Source organism: Pristis pectinata, chromosome 7 (assembly GCF_009764475.1).
Source record: "Pristis pectinata isolate sPriPec2 chromosome 7, sPriPec2.1.pri, whole genome shotgun sequence".
Lineage (NCBI taxonomy): Eukaryota > Metazoa > Chordata > Chondrichthyes > Rhinopristiformes > Pristidae > Pristis > Pristis pectinata.
This window is the reverse complement of record NC_067411.1, coordinates 16,594,179-16,616,903: the sequence shown is the minus strand read 5'-3', so window position 1 is coordinate 16,616,903 and position 22,725 is coordinate 16,594,179.

Genomic DNA, 22,725 nt, shown 5'->3' with positions numbered 1-22,725 from the left:
ACATTCCAAAGATGTACGGGTTAGGAAGTTGTGGGCATGCTATGTTGGCGCCGGAAACGTGGCAACACTTGCGGGCTGCCCCCAGAACACTCCACGCAAAAAGATGCATTTCACTGCGTGTTTCGATGTACATGTGACTGTCTTATCTTATAAACATTCTCTGAACTGCATCCCCTGCATTAACATTCTTCTTTAAATAATAAGACCAATATTGTACATTGTACTTCAGATGTGGTCTTACCAGTATCCTATTTATCTGAAGCATAAACTTCCTACTTCTGTGCACAATTCACTTTGGAATAAATAGTAATGTTAGCTCTCCTAATTACTTTTTGCAAATCATACTTTTAGAATCCCCTGATCCCTCTTCATTTCAGAGCCCTGCAATCTCTTAACATTTAGCTAAAATGTTTTATTTATTTTTCCTACCAAAATGGACAATTTTACATTTTCCCATGTCATTTCACAGATGTTCCCCACTCGCTATTTATATCACTTTGCAGCCTCCCGTTATCCTCTTCACAACTTATTTTCCTACCTAATTTTGTGTTAGCTGCAAATTTAGCCACCATACCCTTCGTCATCCATCCATGCCATTTACATGGATTGTAAAAGCTGAGGCCCCGGTATTGATCACTGTGACACATTATTCATAATATCTTGCCAACCAGCAAAAGACCCATTTGTGTCTACAAGACATTAATTCTGCTGAAAAGAACCTTAAGTTACATGTGGGGTAGAAAATTCATCCTTTGTTGCATGAACTAGATGTGTGAAGTAGTTACGCACATGTGTTGTGCTCCTCTTCTGACTTCAATGGAACCGATTTCAGAAGCAGAATTCAACTCATATATGTTACAACATCACTCTACTGCACATAAACAGAGAACGAATTGCTGCCCTACCTCTTAAACCTTCCTTTACAAAAGAAATAACTCATTGTTAAGATCAAATATGCAACCAATTTGGGAATATCCAACGTTCATTAATTCCAGTTCAGAAAGCAGCGTAATATTGACAGAAGGTTCCAATGGGCTAATATTAAGGTGACTAATGAAAAACAACTGCAGGCTATTTCAATCTAAATTGGAATTAAACATTGAAAGTGGAGATAGCACTGCAGCAGTGGTGAAAATGAACAGTACTTGGAACGTTGTGTGGGTTGACCTCCTTAAGTTTTGACACTTGCTTCACATTGCTCCATTTTGGTTTGTCCTGGTTATCCCTTCAAAGTAAAAGCAGCTGATGAATGAAGTTAGATACTTGCTTCCTGCACTTCACTCTGTCTCTGGCCATAAGAGATTTAATGCAGTTTGCACAATCTTGTTATTCTCTTTTGCAGCATTGCAATTGTTCTCTCCTGCTAACACCCCTTACATCATATCTCCAGGCCAGAAATGAATCTCAGCACAACTCCTCCCCTATCAGTGTGTCTACATTGTCTTACTGCTGCTTTAAAGGAATATTTGTGGCTTACATCTCTGCAACATTGCAACTTTCACTCATGTCCCCCAGATTGTTTCCAAAATGTTCCCCTCCCACGTGACATTTTAAGAGCATAAGAAATAAGAGTAAGGGTGTCAATATAGCCCCCTGTGCCTGCTTTGACATTTAATAACATCATCACTGACCTGATCTTGATCTTAACTTTGCTTTGCTTCCTCGTCCCTATTACCCGTGATTTCCCCGAAATCTAACAACTTACCTCTCTCAGCCTTGAACATGATTCATTTTGTGCTGCATATTCTTAACCAGGATGGGTTAGGAGTGGGAAATACTATAGGGTATAAAATACTACTGCTTCCACTTCTCCAGAACACGGGTCACTGGGATGTTTATGGGTCTTATAAAAAGTTGACCTCTCTCCTAAACTGTATAATCCACAGCTGGGTATATAAATCTTTTTTTCCCTCAACATTTGCAGCAGAGAAATGAATTATTCGTTGTTCCATAGGTCCCAAAGGTTTGTCATTGAGAGTTACAGTGGCTGGCTGGTTTAATTATTTCATGTGGTCAGACATGACTCACTTCATTAAAATGGATTTTAAATTAATTATAAAGATATCAGATTGTATTTTCTACATTCACCATTACACTTGGAAAACTTAGAAGAACCAAATGTCGCAAAGCACTTTACAAGCAACGAAATGCAGAAAATATTGTAAAGTTGGTCATATAGAAGCCAATTTGCACAGAGCAAACTCCCTCAAACATCAATGTGAGGATGTCCAAATAATTCTCTTTGTGACATTGAGTGAGGTTTGCAGCACTGCACTTTCTCTCTAACTGTATTCTCTCTAACTACATTCTACATTCTGTTATTGGTTTTCCCTTTGTACAACCTCAAATGTACTTACGTTTGGAATGATCTGTCTGGATAGCATGCAAAACAAATTTTTTCACTGTATCTCGATATAAGTGACAATAATAAATCAATTCCAAGTCCAAAAGTATGCACAGTGGTGGGGTAAAGCTGTATTCTACTTATTGCCTTGGGATCTTTTTATGTCCATTTTAGAGGGTAGTCATAGCTTTAACGTTAAAAGATTTTTGTGCTCAATCTACTTCTTAGACACAAATGATCTGCCTACTAAGCCACTGCTGACACAATTTGGCCTAAATGTTTTAAGTTACTAAATCTAATCAGTTCTTAACTATAGCTCACAGCATTCACTCTTTCTTGAATTCTCTTTAAAGGCATTAATTTGTTATTCTTGCAGTTTTGTTAACTTTTGCCCTATTTCCTTTAAGGAATACAAAAGCAAATAACAACTTTGATGAGCTAAAAAGTACATACGTGTTTCTTAATTCCCACCAGTTTATTTTTTATCTTGCTGACATTCAGTTGCATCTTTCAAAATATAATTGGATGTAATCTGGAAGGGAATGCAGGTCAGTGGGAAGAGAACCAGGCAGGTGGAAATGATTGGATAGCTGGCATAACTAGCAAGGCTGAATGGCCACACACTTTATGATTCCATAATTCTAAAAGGAAACAACTTTTAAAAAAAAAGGCTAAGGGGAATGTCCAGATGATGAGTTACCACCAGATACGCCTCATGTCATCCATTGCAAGTGCTGAACACATGATATGTTGGCATTGCACTTCATTTATAAAATTTGGTTCTACTGACTTCAGTAGGACCAAATATTATAAAAGTGGAGTTCATTGGGCAAATGCAACTTTATCACACATTCAACACAAGCAACAGAATGTGAATTCCCAAACCTGGTTCTCTTGGTGGTGCTGTCAAAATAAGAGGAGAAAACAAACACAATGTGGAAATAGTTCCATCAGAAGTTCCTCTGGTAATTGGTTCAGCCTATTGTACATCTGAACCATACGGACCTAGAAGGTCTCAGGTTGAATTAAGTAATTGCTGTCAGACCACTCATTGGGGCACTGCAGTCAGCTTCTATGTTTCTGACTCAATGAGGGAGGGTAAAGGGAAGAAATCTGGCTGGACAGAATCACCACTCAGTGTGGAACCTTGGAGATGAACACTGGGGATGGAAGGTTAATACAGCGTTCTGAGAGTCAAAATATAGCTTCTCATATCAGCTTGTCACTCTGCTGTACTGCAATTCAAGACTCATTTAATTATCTATTTTTGTCTGGTTCCAAAGGCCACATGCATCCAGGCCAATGTGAGAGCACAATGGAATAATCAGGAACCATTGACATTTTACCAACTGAAAGTCACTTGCTTAATTTATAACTATTGATCCATAATGTTACAATCCCAATTCTCATATCTATACAATCACTGGATCATGACCCTTATTTAATCACCATTTCTTTAAATATATTGCAACTTGTAGCCAGTTTAGCTTAGAGTAAAGACTGCACTGTCAGCAGAAACACTCTCTTTGGCAAGTCACCAAAAATCACTCTTAAATACCTCAAGGCAAAAATATTAGGTGGGTTCTCCATACCTGGGATCTAATTAAATGTCACATTCTATCCAATGCATGACTGAACCTTGTCATTATTTAATCTTTGTTGAGCTGTAGATTTAGGATATCATTGAAGGTACCATGGCTCCTTCTCCCATCGGTGTCTCATTTGCATTACAATAATTTCCACTAATTAAAAGGAGGCGCACAGAGCTTGTTGGATATAGATATTTCTTACAATGCAGACAAATAATCTGCTGATTTAATTTAATTCAATTTATTCTGTAAATCCCAATTTGCATGACTATTTTGCTTGTCCTGATGTTCTACAAGTCAACGAAACATCTAGAAATGTATTCCACCGACCCACAGGAACTTTCTTATGGTTGTTTGTAACCAGAAGACCACAGTGATATGAGGTTTATTACAATAGTCTTTACTCAGTTACACAGACTTAATTATACCACACACACAAAGGTGTCAGTAACTTTACAAAGCCTTACTTAAATTTACCCTTCTGTATCTCCCAGAGCATTTAGAATCAAAGTAGTATCATTGAAGCATTGTCACTGTTGTAATGTGGGAAATATGACTGCCAATTTTCACACAACAAGCTAAAAATTCATTAGATTTCTGTTTCTATTACACTGATTGAGGAGCAACTTCCCTGATCTTCTTCAGAATAGTATCTATCAGGTCCACTTGAGAGCAGACAATGACTCAGTTTAACATCATGTAAGAGACTGCATTTTCAGTCAAGCCACACTTACTTTCTCTATACTGTACTGGAACATTAGCCCAGGTTTTCCCAAAGAAGTCTCTGGAGTGGGACTTGAAGTCAGAACCTCATGACTCAGAGGTCAGCAACACACAAAATGCTGGAGGAGCTCAGCAGGTCAGGCAGCATCTATGGAGGGAAATAAACAGTTGATGCTTCAGGTCAAGGCCCTTCATCAGAACAGGAAAGGAAGAGGACAGAAGCCAGAATAAGGTCGGGGTAGGAGAAGGAGCACAGGCACCCACCTACCTTCCCACTTGGACTCATCTATCAGCTGCCAGCCTGTGCTCCTCCCCCTCCCCCCCGACCTTCTTATTCTGGCTTCTGCCCTCTTCCTTTCCAGTCCTGATGAAGGCTCTCAACCCGAAACATCGACTGTTTATTTCCCTCCATAGATGCCGCCTGACCTGCTGAGTTCCTCCAGCATTTTGTGTGTGTTGCTGCAGATTCCAGCATCTGCAGAATCTCTTGTGACTCAGAGGCGAGAGTGCTTCTCAAGCTCCATGTGATTGGCAGGGCACACACACACATGGGCACACACACATGGGCACACACACAAGCACACACACACACCTGTATAACTGCTTTATTATGATATGCAGAGCAGATTTAGATTAGGGGGAGGGGAGGTGCTGGGAGAGCTCCAGTTATGATCTGTTATAATGAGTGACTCCGGCGTACATTGGAATATGTAATGTGGCACGGGCAGCATTGGGGGTGGCATGGTAGTGTAGCGGTTAGTGTAACGCTACTCCAGCGCCAACGATTGGGGTTCAATTCCTGCTGCTGTCTGTAAGGAGTTTGTACGTTCTCCCTGTGACTGCGTGGGTTTCCTCCGGGCGCTCCGGTTTCCTCCCACATTCCAAAGATGCGTGGGTTAGTAGATTAACATGGGTGTAATTGGGCGACGCAGGCTCGTTGAGCCAGAAGGGCCTGTTACTGTGCTGTATAAAGTTTTAAAAGTTTTTGAAAAAAAACATTGTCAGCCCAAGGGCTTCAGTGGTTCCAGAGAAATAAATGCACACCAGCACATAAACAGCAGCTTTTACAAGCTCACATATCCTGTCAGCATTATAATCAGTAAAAAACTGAAATCCAATTGTGAAAACATAGGAAATGTGGCCCTCAATTTGCACCTGGCAAGCATCCACAAAATACTCAACCAATTTTAAGATGTTGATTGAAGGGTAAATACCAGCAAGGACTCCTGGAAGAACACCAACACTTTGCTCTGTTACAATGCTCTCTGGTCTTTTGCATTCACCCGGAAGAGCGGAAAATTCATGGGATCATGTCTTGTCCAACAGAAGCACCTTCACCAGTGCAGCATTCCCTCAGCAGTGCACAGGAGTGTCAGCCTCGCATTTTTAACTCTGCAAAGTGAGGCTTGTTTTTAGGTAATTGGCAGGTGCAACAGGGAAGGGAGGAACAAAAAAACAAACTGTTGGAGGAACTCAATGTGTCAGGCAGCATCTGTGGAGGCAGAAGTATAGCTGACAATTCAGATCACGACTCGAAACGTCAAACATCCTTCTCCCTCCACAGTTGTTGCCTGACCTGGTATGGTCCTCACACAGTTTGCTCCAGATTACAGTGTCTGCAGCCTCTTGTGTCTCCAGAGGAGAAAGGAGCCGCATTGTGCAACAAACTGTTATGGTCTGAAACTCTCTGAGTGAAAGGTGGAGGGAAAAACATTCAGTATTAACTCCAGAGGGAAAGTTGGTCAAACGTTAAAACAAAAGGGAAAAAGTGTACAGCTGTCATTTTGACATAATAGACCTAATGTTTTGTATGATTCTAGGATTCTTTAATGGTCCAATACTCTGACCTTCACAAAATCTGCAATAAACCCAATATAAAGAGCAGAGTTACTGATCATGAATTCTCATTCCTAAAACCATTAGATGAGGATTGCTTTCACAAAAATAGGTTATAACCTTGGAGAAAACACAAATGATTTGAACACATGAAAAGGATAAAGATGAAAAATAAAGATCACCAGGATTTACTGCTGTTTAATAGATTCCTTTTTTTTCTCCCCAGTAGACCCTGCCTACAACAGCAGAAATATCTCACATTTCATCCCTTTTCAGTCTTTGTGCTGCCTTCCCATTATCATTGTCCTTCTATAAAATCTTTGGATTATCAGCATGTGGTAGCTGTTTCTTGTTCATTGCTAGTGATAGAATGGTATAAATTTAAAGCATGTGTAACATGAAACAATAGTGGTGAAAGTTTGCTTTTTAAACTGGTGGAAAGTTTACAGTGGATCTCCCCATGGGTCATTATAAGATAAGATATCTTTATTTGTCACATGCACATCAAAACAGTGAACTGCATCTTTTTGCGTAGGGTGTTCCGGGGGCAGCCCGCAAGTGTCACCACACTTCCAGCACCAACAAACATAGCATGCCCACAATTTCCTAACCCGTACGTCTTTGGAATGTGGGAGGAAACCGGAGCACCTGGAGTAAACCCACGTAGACACGGGGAGAATGTACAAACCCCTTACAGACAGTGGCCGGAATTGAACCCAGGTCGCTGGTGCTGTAATAGCATTACGCCAACCGTTACACTACCATCCCTGCCCACTGGCACTTCTTTATATTAATGATTTGAATTTGGATGTACAGAGCACAATATCGAAATTTGCTGATGACACAAAACTTCCAGGTGTCACGAGCTATGTGGAGGATAGTAATAGACTTTGATGACACGAAGGCTGGTGGAAGGAGTGAATGGTGGCAGATGAAAGTCACTGCGATAAAATGTGGTGTTACATTTTGGTGGGAAGGAGGAGAGAAGGCAATATAAATTGGTAAATTGGTTTATCATTGTCACATGTACTGAGGCACAGTGAAAAACTTTGTTTTGCATGTCATCCATACAGATCATTTCATCACATCAGTGCATTGAGGTAGTACAAGGGAAGACAATAACAGAACGCAGAATAAAGTGTGACAGTTACAGAGAAAGTGCAGTGCAGGCAGACAATAAGGTGGAAGGCCATAAAAAGGTTGATTGTGAGGTCAAGAGTCCATCTTATAGTACTAGGGGACCATTCAATAGTCTTATAACAGCAGGATAGAAGCTGTCCTTGAGCCTGGTGGTATGTGCTCACAGGTTTTTGTATCTTCTGCCCAATAGGAGGGAGAGAAGAGAGAATGTCTGGGGTGGGTGAGGTCTTTGATTATATTGGCTGCTTTATTGAGCAAGAAAGCAGCAAGAAGCACAAGAATAGATTGAGAATATATGTGCATGTTTTGTTGAAAGTAGTTAAAAAAATGGAATATAGAACCCTGGAGTTTACAGATGGGGATATAGAGTACAAGTGCAACAAGGTCTTGATGAATCTTTTGTCAGACATCAGTTTGACCATAATTAGGATGCTGTGTCCAATTCTGGACACCACACTTTACTAAAGATATTAAGGCTTTGGAGAGGGTGCAGAAATGATTTACTAAAATGAGTCTAGAGATGAGGGATTGTTAAATGGATAGACTGAGATTCTGGGGTTATTGTACTTGGAACAAAGCAGGGGATCTGGTTCAGGTATTTAAAATCATGAAGGTTATTGGCAGTGTATTTTGAGAGGCAAATTCAATTATAGCATTTGAAAGAGAGTTGGATACAAACCTGAAAGGTAAGAATTTGTAGGGCTAAGGAGAGTGGACAGGAGAGTGGAATTAGATGCATTGTTCTTACATCAAACTGATACAGATTCAATAGACCAAAAGCCTCCTTCAATGCTGTAGGTAGTCTGTGATAAAGATCAGATCGTTGATTTTCTTCCCAGAAGGACACTAATGAATTATAGAGTTATAGTCAGAGTCAGGTGGGTTTTCAACAATAATCAGTTAAGTTCATGGTTATTATTACTGGGTCTTATTTTCGCTTTCCATTCTAGATTTATTTAATTATCTAACTTTAAAACTCTTGATTGCCATGCAAATTCAAATATGTCTTTTGATCAATGGTCTAAAAGTCTGCCTACAGGTTCAATAACTTAACAGCTATGCAACAAATCAAACCTAAGTATGACATAAAACTGAGGCATCAGCAGTGTGCCAAATTAAAATCTTTCCTCAACAATAGTCTGTTTGGACCTGGTGGGCCAAAGAACCTGTTTCTACGCTTACATCTCTGTGGCTCCGGAACATTTGCATTCTTTTATGAAGACGCAGAAGAACTGCATGTTATCCAGTTAACTGCAGAGCACATGCCAGTTCTTGAATTTAATTCAGACGTACAAGCCATTGAGCAATTGACAGGATCCAGTCAGATCTCAGGTAATTCTTCAGAAAGGCAAATTAATGTTTTCATACTTGGTAGGTCAATTTGCAAGGCCCCATTACTGCAAAAATCTTGGCACAATTCGCAATTGCATAGGCCTCGCCCGTACAAGTTTCAAGTTTATTGTCATGGGCATACATACCTAGGGCATAAATGCCATGAAAATGAGCAACACAGTACATTACAAACATGACAACAAAAATTACATAAAATTAAATTAACATAAATTATATGTAATTTATATAACAGAATAAACACATTAGTGCAAGTTGAGGGAAATATAATCCGAGATAGAATTAGGATTTTTTAGATAGATTAAACAACTTGACGGCAGTGGGGAAGAAGCTATTGTTGAACCTTGAGGTGTGGGTCTTCAGGCTCCTGTACCTCCTGCCAATGGCAACAATGAGAAAAGGGCATCGCCCCTCAAAGGCCTTTCTGCTCACTGTGCCATTGCAGAGAAGCACAGGGAGTGGGTTTGACAGAAAAACTGTGAACACTTGGGCTAGGTTAGGGCATCGCAAAGGGTTTACAAACTGGTTGGAAGAATACATTTTGTGAGAGTTAAGAGATCTAGCAGTGAGCCATTATGAGGGATAAGTTCCCAGTGCAGGGAGACATGGACTGGGACCTGCTCCTCTTTAACTTGCACCAAATCAGATCTCAAAGGTTGCAAAGGCCTTCTTCTGCTTGATCAGTGATTGTGCGCACCTTAATGTTACGGCATGTTACCACCCACATGGAGGATACAAAAGGAATGTGTGGACTTTCCAGAGCGCACAGTCAATCCCAGATTCTGCTTTGCATATCATTTTCTGAACAAATGTTGACATGCACATAGTAGCAGAATTATCAGCCATCTTTTCCCTAATCATCTTAAAGAACTGCCTGGTGCAGAAAGAAATAGTAATCAGCAGCAAAATGAAAATATTGCAAGACAGTTTTATACATTATCGGCACTTTGCAGATCAAACAATATTTGAAGCTTAATATAAAAGTCAGAACTAATTCAATTTAAATAAACCTTTTATATTCAGTTGAAAGATGAATTCTGATGAAAGTTTATTGATCTGAAATGTTAACACTGTTTCCTTTTTGCACAGTTGTGCCTGACTCATGTTTTGTTCTGGATTTTCTGTTTTTAATGCACATTTCAAATTGTGGAATGAAATTAAAATTTTATATGACAGTAGTTTTAAGTATTACTAGGCATACAAACTCTAATATTCTGTGACATGCAATAAAATAAATCTGGATATCACTGCATGTTCCTGTCACATGATACAATATCATTTCTGCTCAAATTTTGATTTGATCAAGGATGCTTGCAGCAATTAGTGTGCCTAACAGTAATGCTATGCTTCCAAACGAAACACTTTTTAAAGAGTGTGCTTGAAGAGCTGAAATGATGTTTATAATGCATGCTTTGATCTTGCAGTTCACAAGTTCATCCGAAGCCTTAAAACATTCCCAGACGCTGTATCACTCTTAACACTCAGTGGAATCTCAAAGAGTTATAAAGACATCTGCTGGCAACTAAATAACACTGCACTGATTGATCAATCCTTCTGGGCCAGGAGTTATATTGCTGGTACATTCTTAGCAGCATTGGAGCATTTCATACAGTTGTTTGTACAGAGAACCAATGACTCACTGGTGGTGCAAAGGATAAAAAAAACTTCTTCCCCTCGGCAACGGTGCAACTACAATCAATGCTGTCCATTGCTTACTCTGTGTGAACTGCCTTTCATTCCAAATTGAGCTGAATGAGATTCAACTGCATTCTGACTCCCCTGTGCGTCAGCTTTTCCGTTGGACTGCAGCACTATTCTACAGCTTATCAGAAATGGTGCATCAATGTTTCATGGGGATGTTTGATTATCTTTCCTGCTTTTTATTGCCTCCTCTCCAGTGAGATTTGACATATCTGCTTCTCTGTTTGAAGCTAGAATGGAAGAAGGAGTGAAATGGCTTTTGATTGGTCTTCATACTGTAAATTGGTCTTTTTTCTCTGTCACCATGCATAACCCCATCCATGTACTTATTTCTAACTACACTGATTTTATGTCACATGATCATAAAAAGTTGTCCATACCTTTTTCCACAATAATCTATATGGATCCACTGGAAAGGTCCTGTTGAACACTTCCCACCTAGAATGACATTTTAAGAAGTTATTTTCTGCATTCTTGACATACTATACACCTACTGGCTTGGTCTTGTGTATTTTTGTCTATGTCAGGTCACAAGACAAATCTTCTTACTACTGCAACACACAAGATGCTGGTGGACCTCAATCGGTCAGGCAGCGTCTATGGAGGGAAATAGACAGTCAACATTATATCACCCTCAGCCCTTTGTCACTTCCACTTATCACCTTCCAGCTTCTGACATCATTCCCACTCTCCCCCCTCCCTCATCTGCCTATCACCCCCCCTCACCCGGATCCACCTATCACTCGCCAGCTCTTGCTCCACCCCTTTCCTCCACCTTTTTAAACTGGCTATCTCCCCTCTATTTTTCAGTTCAGAGGAAGGGTCTTGACCCAAAATGTTGACTGTCCATTTCCATCCATAGATGCTGCCCGAACTGCTGAGCTCCTCCAGCATGTTGTGTGTTGCTCCATATTCCAGCATCTGCAGTCTCTTGTGTCTCTTACCACTGCCTTTACATTCATTACACCCAGGTGTAATGCATGGAATTATTCCATGATCTTGCTTTGCAATTCCTTCAGTATCACTACCCCGTAAATCCCACTTTACGCAACCTCGGTGAGTAAACAGTTCACAGATCCACAATAGAACAGCGTCATGTCTTCAGTCAGACCCGATTGTGAATCAATCCATCCACTTCGTATGCATTCATGCCTCAGTCAGGTATTTTTCCATAATGCCATAATTTCAACCACATATTAACTTTCATTTTCCATACTTATTATATTAGTCTCAATAAGGTGTCCATGCAAATTTTGATTAGATGCCCTGTACTCATATTGCTGCAATCATGAAGAAGGCTCACCAGCAGTTCTACTTCATTAGAATTTTGAATAGGTTTGGCATGTCATCAAAGGCTCTTGGAAATTTCTACATATGTACAGTGGAGAGCATTCTGACTGGTTGCATCACCGCCTGGTATGGAGGCTTCAATGTGCAGGATCGAAAGAGACTGCAGAGGGTTGTAAACTCAGCCAGCACCATCACGGTCACAACCCTCCCTGCCATTGAGGACATCTCAAGAGGTGGTGCCTGAAGAAGGCAGCATCTATCACTAAGGGCCCTCGTGATCCGGGATATGCCCCCTTCATGTTACTACTGTTGGGGAGAAGGTACAGGAGCCTGAACCCACACTCAACTTTTTCGGAACAGCTTCTTCCCATCCGCCATCAGATTTCTGAACGGTCCATGAACCCTAACTCATTATCCCTCTTTTACGCTGTTTATTTATTTTTGCAACTGATAGTAATTTTCATCTCTTGCACTGTACTACTGCTGCAAAACAATAAATTTCACAACATATATCAGTAATAATAAATCTGATTCTGATTCAATGCCTGGTCGTACTGACACAATGGAATAGTTTACCTCAGCATCTTCAGTGCTGCCATCATGGGAATAGCAGACTTTGGGTCCCCAAAATGGACAATAAAGGCTTGTGGTCAGTAATTAGTCTGAATGGTCTTGCCAATGTCATCACCAGCAGCTCCTCCTAATCCAGTGCAGTGTTTATTTCAGTTTTGCTCAGTGTGTATGATACATAGTGCCCATGCAAAGTCTGTCACCTATAACATTGTTAATCGTTGCCTTACTCTCATATCTGAAAGGATCACAAGCAAGTCTTATCACACTGTTGGCGCTGTAGTGCACTGCAGAGGATTCACTGCTGAGAGTTTACTTATGCACATTGCATGTCGTTTGATGATTTGTTCCCACCGCTGTGGTTTGTCTTCTGTCTTTTGTTAAAAGTTGACAAAGTGGAGTTATCACTGTGGCATTGTCAGGCAGTAATCCAGTGTAGTGTTGGACCACCTACAGAAATGATTGGAGCTCAGTAGTGTTTTGGGGATTTGCTGGCTCAGATGATACCTTCAATTTTCAGCCTGTATGTATCTGCACACAAATCACTTTCTTCTCACAAAGACACATCATTTTCAGCTGGACATTATGCCAAAGAACTCTTCTGAACACTTCTCAAATTTACAAGGGTTTTCTTCCTCCACAGCAGTTGCAATAGAAATAACACCCTGGTTGCACAAACATTGCTGAACCCCTGTAGCATTTCCCTCCACAGATGCTGTCTGACCTGCTGAGTTCCTCCAGCATCTTGCTTGTTGCCTTCCAGAGCATGGTTTCCTGGAATTGCTTTGGGGTTATTTTACCCCATGCTATAGGTTGGTAAATGTGTATATTTTCAACTACTGTCGGCTTTTTCTGATGCATTTACTTGGACGGGTCTAATTTTTTTGAAGATCTTCCCCCTTATGAATTCAGAGGATAAATCTTGAAATTTGGGCAGAGGGTATTATTAACCATCTCCTGCCCAATTAACGGTAGTGTAGCGGTTAGCATAACGCTATTACAGCACCAGTGACCGGGTTCAACTCCCGCCGCTGTCTGTAAGGAGTTTGTACGTTCTCCCCATGTCTGCGTGGGTTTCCTCCAGGTGCTCCGGTTTCCTCCCACATTCCAAAGACGTACGGGTTAGGAAGTTGTGGGCATGCTATGTTGGCACCGGAAGTGTAGCGACACTTGCAGGCTGCCCCCCAGAACACTACGTAAAAAATGCATTTCACTGTGTGTTTCAATGTACATGTGACTAACAAAGATCTTATCTTAATTTATAAGCTCCAGAGAGTCAGACAATTTTATCTGCCTTAAGCACCACCAGACTGCGTGTCACCCAATCACTGAAACACCTTTACCGATCCCCTATGTCATTCCAGCTCGCTTAGTTTTTTCTAAATCTGGATTGTTGTGTGCAGGGAACAGCTCTCAGTTTACAGCAGAATGGTTTGGCAGTTGATCTATTACTTATATGAGCTTGGTGCCCACCGGCACATGAAATGCATTGAAAGATTCACGTGTTTTTTTTTACCAGAACCTTCTTTGAACCTTATGTGATATAATCATGCTAAATACATTTCTTCAATTCATCCTTAAATCTTTCAGCCAATTTCTCCCCAGGAAAGTTGGTTTAAAACCTCTATAATCAGTACCTAGAACATAGAACAGTACAGCACAGGAACAGGCCCTTCGGCCTATGATATCTGAGCCCAACACAATGCCTAATTAAAATAAATCTCTTCTGCCTGCACATGATCAAGCCATTATGGAGGTCTGCAAATTACATTTGCCCTTGCATTCCCATAATGTCACCGAAATGTTCCCAACTTCAATGTACTTCTTGTTAACGGCACTTGACTTAATGTCTCATCATGTGCCCCTTTCCATGTCTGTGGCTGTGTCAATATTCATACTGACGTTTCAATTATTTTTCTTAACTTTGAACTTGCTGTGTTTTGTTTAATCACAGTTGGTGCTGTACATGGTATTTAAAATGCACTCCACACATGGCTCAAGATCCTCAATGAGTGCCAATTTTTGAACTGTAATTGTTTCCCTTCCACTGGAGCTAATCTTGACTCCCACAACTTTGGAGACACAACTTTGTGTGTTGCCATAACTTTGGCTTACCGTCTTCTGGATTGCCTGTAAAGAGGCTTTGTGCCTACAATTGAAGCTGTCCTGAAGTGATATACGTGTACTGAATGATGTGTATTGCAACATTCATAAGGGTTTGTGCCACTCACACACCCAGATTCCATGTCAGGGCTCTCACCATTGCATCTGTCATTGATCCAAAGATAGCATTTACAGCATCACTTTGTACTGGCTGATATTTCTTCACATATAAGGATCCATTTCCATTGCTATGGATATCTAACATGTCTGTTGGGATGTTAGATCGAGTTATTTGGCAATTTGTATTGAGTTTGCTCATCACTTAGTCTACGCACAAATATATCCCACATCACGTGATCTAATAAAGCTCTAAAGTTGCAATGCAATGGCTTAGTTTAGAACAACCCTGAAATCATTAATCCTCTCTCCCAATCTTTGTTTTGGGTTCCAAACATACAACTCTCTACAATCTCAAACAATGCTGGGTTGAACCAGCTTTTGCAGCTTTATTATTACTTTGTTAGATTGAACATTACCCAAAATGGTTCACGCAAGTCTGCCAATGTTGCAGAAGTACCTGGCCGTGCTTCTACAAACAGGACAACTTTTCTGCATTTGCGTGAGGCCTGACTGTGAGCATTTTCACCCTCATACTCTACTTCAATGACATTACGCAGTTTATAAAATGTTTCCATCCACTCTCACATTTTATCCAATTAGTCTGGGATTACACTGTCATTCTGTACCGTCTTCCACGTTGAGCTGCTCAACTTTTCAGGTGTTACTTTCATTTTCCCTCGTACTCAGGTCTACACCTCAAACTTGCCACCATAAATCATGAGCTTCGCAGGCTTGCCCTACCAATGTAGTCACATGGTTACTCAACACCCTCAATGTCCTTGTCACTTTTGATGATAGTGATTCTTCACCACCCCACCCTTATCGCTAGAATGTGTCCTCAAGGATTCTTAACTTTCAAACAAAGTCCTTTCCAAAGTAAATGGACTGATGGACATCAGATCCAAGAAGCTCAAACAAGTTGTGTTTAATTCATTCCAAGCTTTTCACAGGTGATATCTAAAACCTTCTATACACCTTACTCTGTACAGTACAGAGAGCAGTTAGTCACGTGATTCAAAGGCCACTCCCACGCTGGACATTCTCTCTTCTTCCTCCCCCGTCCCATCGGACAGAAGATACAAAAGCCTGAAAGCAATTGCCACCAGGCTCAAGGACAGCTTATATCCTGCTGTTATAAGACTATTGAACAGACCTCTTGTATGACAAAATGGACACTTGTCCTCACAATCTACCTCATCATGGCCTTGCATCTTATTGTCTGCCTGCACTACACTTCTCTGTAGCTTGAACACTTTATTCTGCATTCTGTTATTGCTTTTCCCTTGTAATACCTTGATGTACTATTGCAGTGTGGGTATACCCACAATGCTATTAAGGAGAGAGCTCCAGGATTTTAACCCAGCGACAGTGAAGGAACAGAGATATATTTCCAAGTCAGGATGGTGTGTGGCTTGGAAGGTAATTTCCAGGTGCTGGTGTTCCCATGCTTTTGCTTCCCTTGTCCTTCTAATTGGTAGAAGTCAAAGGTTTGGAAGGTGCTGTCTAAGGAGTCTTGGTAAGTTCCTGTAGATGGTACAACCTGCTGCTACTGTGCCTCGGTGGTGGACTGAGTAAATGGTTGTGCATTGGGTGCCTATCAAGTGGGCTGCTATGTCCTGCAGGGCATAGATAAGGTAGATAGTCAGAGTCTTTTCCCCAGGTTGGAAATGTCAAAAACCAGAGGGCATAGATTGTAGGTGAGGAGGGGAAAGTTTAAAGGAGATTTCTGAGAGAAGTTTTTTTTTACACAGAGAGTGATAAGTGCCTGGGGGAAGGAGTGGAAGAAGATGCAATAGTGACTTTTAAGTGGCATTTAGACAGACATATGAACAGGCAGGGAATGAGGAGATATAGAACATGCGCAGGCAGATGTGCAGTTTAAATTGGCATCATGGTCAGCACAGACACTGTGGGCTGAAGGGCCTGTTCCTGTGTTCGCCTTGGGAGCCAGCATTGACCTGATGGTCTCAATGGATTCCTTCTTGGTAAGTGTAAGATATTGTTCTAAGGCACAGAGGAACAAGTTCCAAAATGGTTTAAACTACATTTGCATCCACTACCGCAATAAGTTAATGTATTGGGACTCAATGTATGAGAACCATCAAAAGATGAAGATTTATTTACAAGGCTGAACTCTGTACTTTTGTGTACATGGTGGTTTACTAAGGTCCCACTGCAGACCATGTCATTGTTATGTTGTTATGAAGCAGGCACAACACATGACACTCCTGTGTGTAATAGGCTCACAGACCACACAGAAACACAGAGACAGCATGTCCATGCTTTTAAAGATACTGCACAGAAGTTGGCACTTTAACCTGTGATAACATTGCTCCAAGTTGTATCTGCACAGTGCTCCACTTGACATAATGTAAATATTATGTTTGTGCCATACATAGATAGAAATATGCCTCCAGATACTGTAGCCCAAAATATCAAAACATTCAACTTTTACTGCAAATTGATGGTGCTACATTTTACTCCACAGAGGTTGTGTGTGCATATTTAGCTCCTCCTTGTGGCAAATCCTTTTACTGGAACATTCAAATTACTCTCCAAGATCGCATTTTCTCAATTTCATGGGTAGATCTGACTATTGACGACTGAAATGGGTATCATTGACTATTTAAACCATGGGAAGCCCCAAACTTATGAAATTGTAAAATTATGACAGGCATAGAGTCGACAGCCAGTGTCATTTTCCCAGGGTTGAAATGTCTAATACTGGAGGGCATGCATTTAAGATGAGAGGGAGAAGTTCAAAGGAGATGTGCGGGGCAAGTTTTTTTACACAGAGAGTAATGGGTGCCTGGAATGTTCTGCCGGGATGATAGTGGAGGCAGATATGATAAAGGCATGTCAGAGGCTCTTGGATAGGCACATGAATATGCAGAAAATGGAGGGATATGGATCATGTGCAGACAGAAGGGATGAGTTTAATTTGGCAGTATTAGCTTAATTATATTGGCAGACGTAATGGGCCGAAGGGCCTGTTCCTGTGTTGTACTGCTCTATGTTCTAACTTCTGTTCTTGAGCTCTCAAACACAGAAGACTTACCGCCAATTTCAAAAAACGAATCCATGAATTTCCTCCACCGCTCAGTGACAGAGCCTGGTCTTGCAAGGATTCTCCAGCACTTACGTTGGGAATATCAACTCTCAGTTCCTCGCCCAGGCATGATCCAAGAGATGATATTTTCAGCAGAGGAGCCGAGAAACTATAATTTTTCCGTCACTGAGAACCTGAATGGTGTGGATCAGGAGGCAAAGGAGAAGGAAAATTCCTTTTTTCACAAAATATGATTTTGCATTCACTGAGTGTTTTCATGACTTATGTGTATTTCAATATCTCAGTTAACTTCATCCTATTTTCTGAAAAAAATATTTCTATAAATATTTTGGAGTATTTAGAGTGTTGTGTTCAGTTCTGGTTGCCTCATTATAGGAAGGATGTGGAACCTGTAGCGAAGGTGCAGAGGAGATTTACCAGGATGCTGCCTGGATTGGAGACCATGTCTTATGAGGATAGGTTGAGTGAGCTAGGGCTTTTCTCTTTGGCGAGAAGGAGGATGAGAGGTGACTTGATAGAGGTGTACAAGATGATAAGAGGCATAGATCGAGCGGACAGTCAGAGACTTTTCCCCAGGGCGACAATGGCTAACACGAGCGGACAAAATTTTAAAAGGTTATTGGAGGAAGATATAAGGGGGATGTCAAGGGTAAGTTTTTTAGACAGAGAGTGGTGAGTGCGTGAAACGCACTGTCGGCAGAGGTTGTGGGGGCAGATATATTAGGGACATTTAAGAGATTCTTAGATAGACACATGAACGGTAGAGAGATGGAGGGCTATGTGGGAGGTAAGGGTTACATAGATCTTAGAGCAGGATAAAATGTTGGCACAACATTGTAGGCTGAAGGGCCTGTACTGTGCTGTAGTGTTCTATGCTCTATGTTCTATAAATTATTTACTTTAATTTTGGTGGTCTTGAACCATCTCAATGTCAGGGATATTTACAAATAATTGAAAATCACAACTTTAACAGGCAGCAAGGCTTGGGGGATAGGGCTTAGTTGTCTGCCAAAGGCTGATGGGCATTTGTGGGGTCATGCTTCCCACTGGAGGCTCTGTCAGAGCTCAGATCGCACAACTGGCTTCTGGGATACCTTGGGTCAGCAAGACCCTTGCATCTGGCCTAAGTAGGTACACATGTGGAGGGAGAGATGGGCTGGCCCTAAAAAGATTTGGCCCAATCATTCTACAGAAAATAGAAGTCTTTCTTTCTCCTTGAATCTCTCTTGGTGTCAAACAGTCATACAGCACAGAAAAAAGTCTGTGCCAGTTATCAAGTACTCACCTACATTAATCTTGCATTAATCCTGTTTTATTCTCCCTATATTTTCATCAACTCCCCCCCAGATTCTATCACTCGCCTACATACTAGGGGAAATTTAGAGTTATTCAACCTACCAACCGGCCTGCATGGGAGGTGGGAGGAAACCAGAATGCCTGGAGGAAACACGCACCGTCACGGGGAGACATGCCAACTCTGTGCAGACAGAACTGGAAGTCCAGATTTCATTGGATATGTGAGGTAACAGTTCTACTATTTGTGCCACAGTGGCACCTCTTGTTTTGACTTCTTTATGTACCTTCATCTTCTCAAAAGTTGCACCCATCAAGTTGCTGGATATGTGAGCTGATATAATACGGAGAGAGCAACGGGTCCTTGTTGAACAGTGGAGCAAGTAGCATGACTTCTTATCCAACGAGATTTAAATATTGAGAAATACAGTAAATCTCTGATAATCTGGGATGCTTGGCAGCAGATTTTCTGCATTATTGGATTTCTATTAATATCGCAAAACACTTTTAATTCATGTTTTTATTACAATAAATGTTCATGGTGAGTGGAAAGGGATTGCAGGAACCAGGGCCTGGGTGAGTGGGAAGTGAACACAGCAAACATTACCTGGTGAGGCAGATGCCGAACCATTGGATAATGAACTATCGGAGTTTCACTGTGAACTGGAGGATTCAGGGGATATGTTGAAGTGAATGAATTCAATTTTACATCAGGTATTGGAAAAGAAATAATGAGTGTGAAAGAAGGAAAAAATGAAAGAAAAAATGATTTTTTTAAAGTTCTCCAGTAGGAACTTAAAGCCTGAAGAATGATGTGTACACCTAATTGCTCAACTATAGGACTTATGGGGTTGATTGAGAGTTGCTAAATATTAATCTATGAATCATTAAAAGAAAATTAAAGGTGCTATCTTAGCGAAGTTAATTGCAAAGCAACACAAGTTGTCCAGCAATTTTAGTAGATTTACAATTCACAATTTTGATTTTCTTCACTGCTATTTTGCCGCAAAATTTGCGTTTAAATAAAGCCCTGCATGGTCAAATCATTCTACCCTTTCCTCTAATTCTGATCTCCAAGTGAAAATATTAAAAGTAAATTTCTTATCTGCTTTGCATCATCTGAATTTCTCAGTATAGGCCATAATTATTGTACTATACATTTAGTAAAATTGCATAATATTAATAGAGCTATAATCAAATTATGAAGTTCTCTTGATTATTGTTCTGTTCTTAATAAAACAAGCTGATCATTTTGATTAATTACACAGGGAAATCTTAAATTGAAACACCTTTCTTCAGCCCCAAGTACAATCATAGTGTATGATCATGATTATGTGGTTCAGAGCTTGTTTGATAACTGCTGTGGGACATTTTATTCTATTACTCGAGATTTATAAATACACATCATCACTGTATGCTGAGGATCATCAGCAATCTTAGTACAACTTACCAGGTGTTTTATTACTTGTGGAATATATAATAGTGTTATCATTGACTATTGTACTTCTTTCTTGTCCACATGTAAACTGCATTTCAGATTGAAAGAACAAAAGAAACCTATTAATATTACAGCCCAAATAGTCGAATAGGTTGAGAACGAGAGGTGCATTTACTTTCCCTGCATTGGTCATTACATCAAATCTTATTTCAGATCTTAGTTTGTTATCTTAGATCTGAGCTTGACTGAATAAGTAAGCAATTTATTGAAAATAAACAGCAAATAGCTTGAAGTTATTCTTGTTTTCTTGGTCTTAAGAAATGAATAAATCAGAGGGAATGCTCTGTGATTTATTGATTCATCTTGTGAAATAATTATGAGATAAGAAGTATTAAATATTTTAGCAATTAGGAGTTTTCAAATTATTTATAGGTGCAATTTCTCCAACAACTTAAGGAGGCTTGTTTGATATCAGACTCATGGACTTTGTGAAATATTTAGTAGACAGGCAAATGGAGGGCAGGGTGAATTCAACTGAAGCCATCTTCCCATTCCTTACACCACCAATAAAGTACATTTCTATAGCATCATTAACATTAACTACCTGTGTAAAACATGTGTTTGACCATGCTTTACTTCACTTTGGTGTCGTATCTTCACATAAATCTGAACTTAAAATTCAAAGGAGTGTTAGTGAACTAAATTTGTCTGGAGTTATGTTAAGGTAATGATACCCAAGTGAAGAAAAGAATGGTTAAACACATGTTTTTCACGGGCAGTGGAGGTGGAAAGACTGGATGGACAAAGATTATCAAAGCTTATAACCTCGGCATTTGAGGTCGTGGACAATAAAATCAAAAGATTTGAATTTCGGCTGTGCCCTTCATATCTTTTTCAGAGTCACAAACTGCTTTGAAGCCAATTAAATCCTCTTTATAAATCTGAGGCACTCTTGTGGTGAAGGAAGTGCAGCAGCTAACCTGTGCACAGCAAGCTCTCACAAAAAAAACGAGATAATAATCAGACCATTCCAGACCCAAATGCAATATGTAGTCATAGCTGCATATTCCACAGTGCTTACAGAACTTTGTTCCATTAAAGTTAATAGAATTGGAGATTTGGAAGGAGAGTAGAAGATGTAGACATTAATATTTACTCTGCTTTGCACTGCTGACCAAGGACGGATTTCTGAGCAAATTATTTTCAGCAATGTTGAGCACAGGACAACAACCAACCAGTCCCTTCTCTGAGAGTCACAAGAGTTTTACAGCATGGAAACAGGCCATTCAGTCCACTACATTCATACCGACCAGTGGGCACCCATTTATATTAATCCATTTTTCAGCAATTGGCCTGTAGCCTTCTATGCCGAAATGATTGAAGTTTCCATTGAGACACTTTAAATGCTGTCAGGACTCTGCTTCCACCACTCTCCCAGGCTGTGTGTTCCAGGTACCTGCCACTCTCTAGGTGAAAAAAGTCTACCTCAAATCTCCTCTGAATCTCTTACCCCTTATCCTAAATCTCTGTCCTCTAGTTTTACCTAACTTTGATATGGGGAAAAGTTTCTTGCAGTCTACACTCTTTACCCCCTTATAATTTTATACATCTCAATCATGTCATCTCTTAACCTACTCTTCTCTTGAGAAAACAGACCTCGCCTCGCCAGTCTCTCCTCATAACTGAACTGCTCCATCCCAGCCAACATCCTGGCGAATCTCCTCCGCATCCTCTACAGTACCAGAACATCCTTCCGATAGCATGGTGACTAGAACTGCACACAGTACTCAGCTGAGGTCTGACTAATTCTTTATAAAGTGGAGCAAAGCCTCCCTGCTCATGTATTCAATGCCCCAACCAGTGAAGACCAGTATTCCATATACCTTCTTAACCATGTTATCTACCTGTACTGTCACTTGTATACCAAGTTCCCTCTGTTGCTCAATACTCCTAGGATCCAACTATTCCTAGTGTATATCCCAGCCTCATTAGTATTTCCCAAATACATCACCTCACATTTATCTGGTTTAAACTCCATATGCCATTTCTCAGCCCATTTCACCAACACATCAAGCCCAAGCCTACATTCAACACTACCAACTTGAGAGAGTTTGCAGATTTAATGTCTCATTCAATGGTCCACCTTTGGCAATGCAGC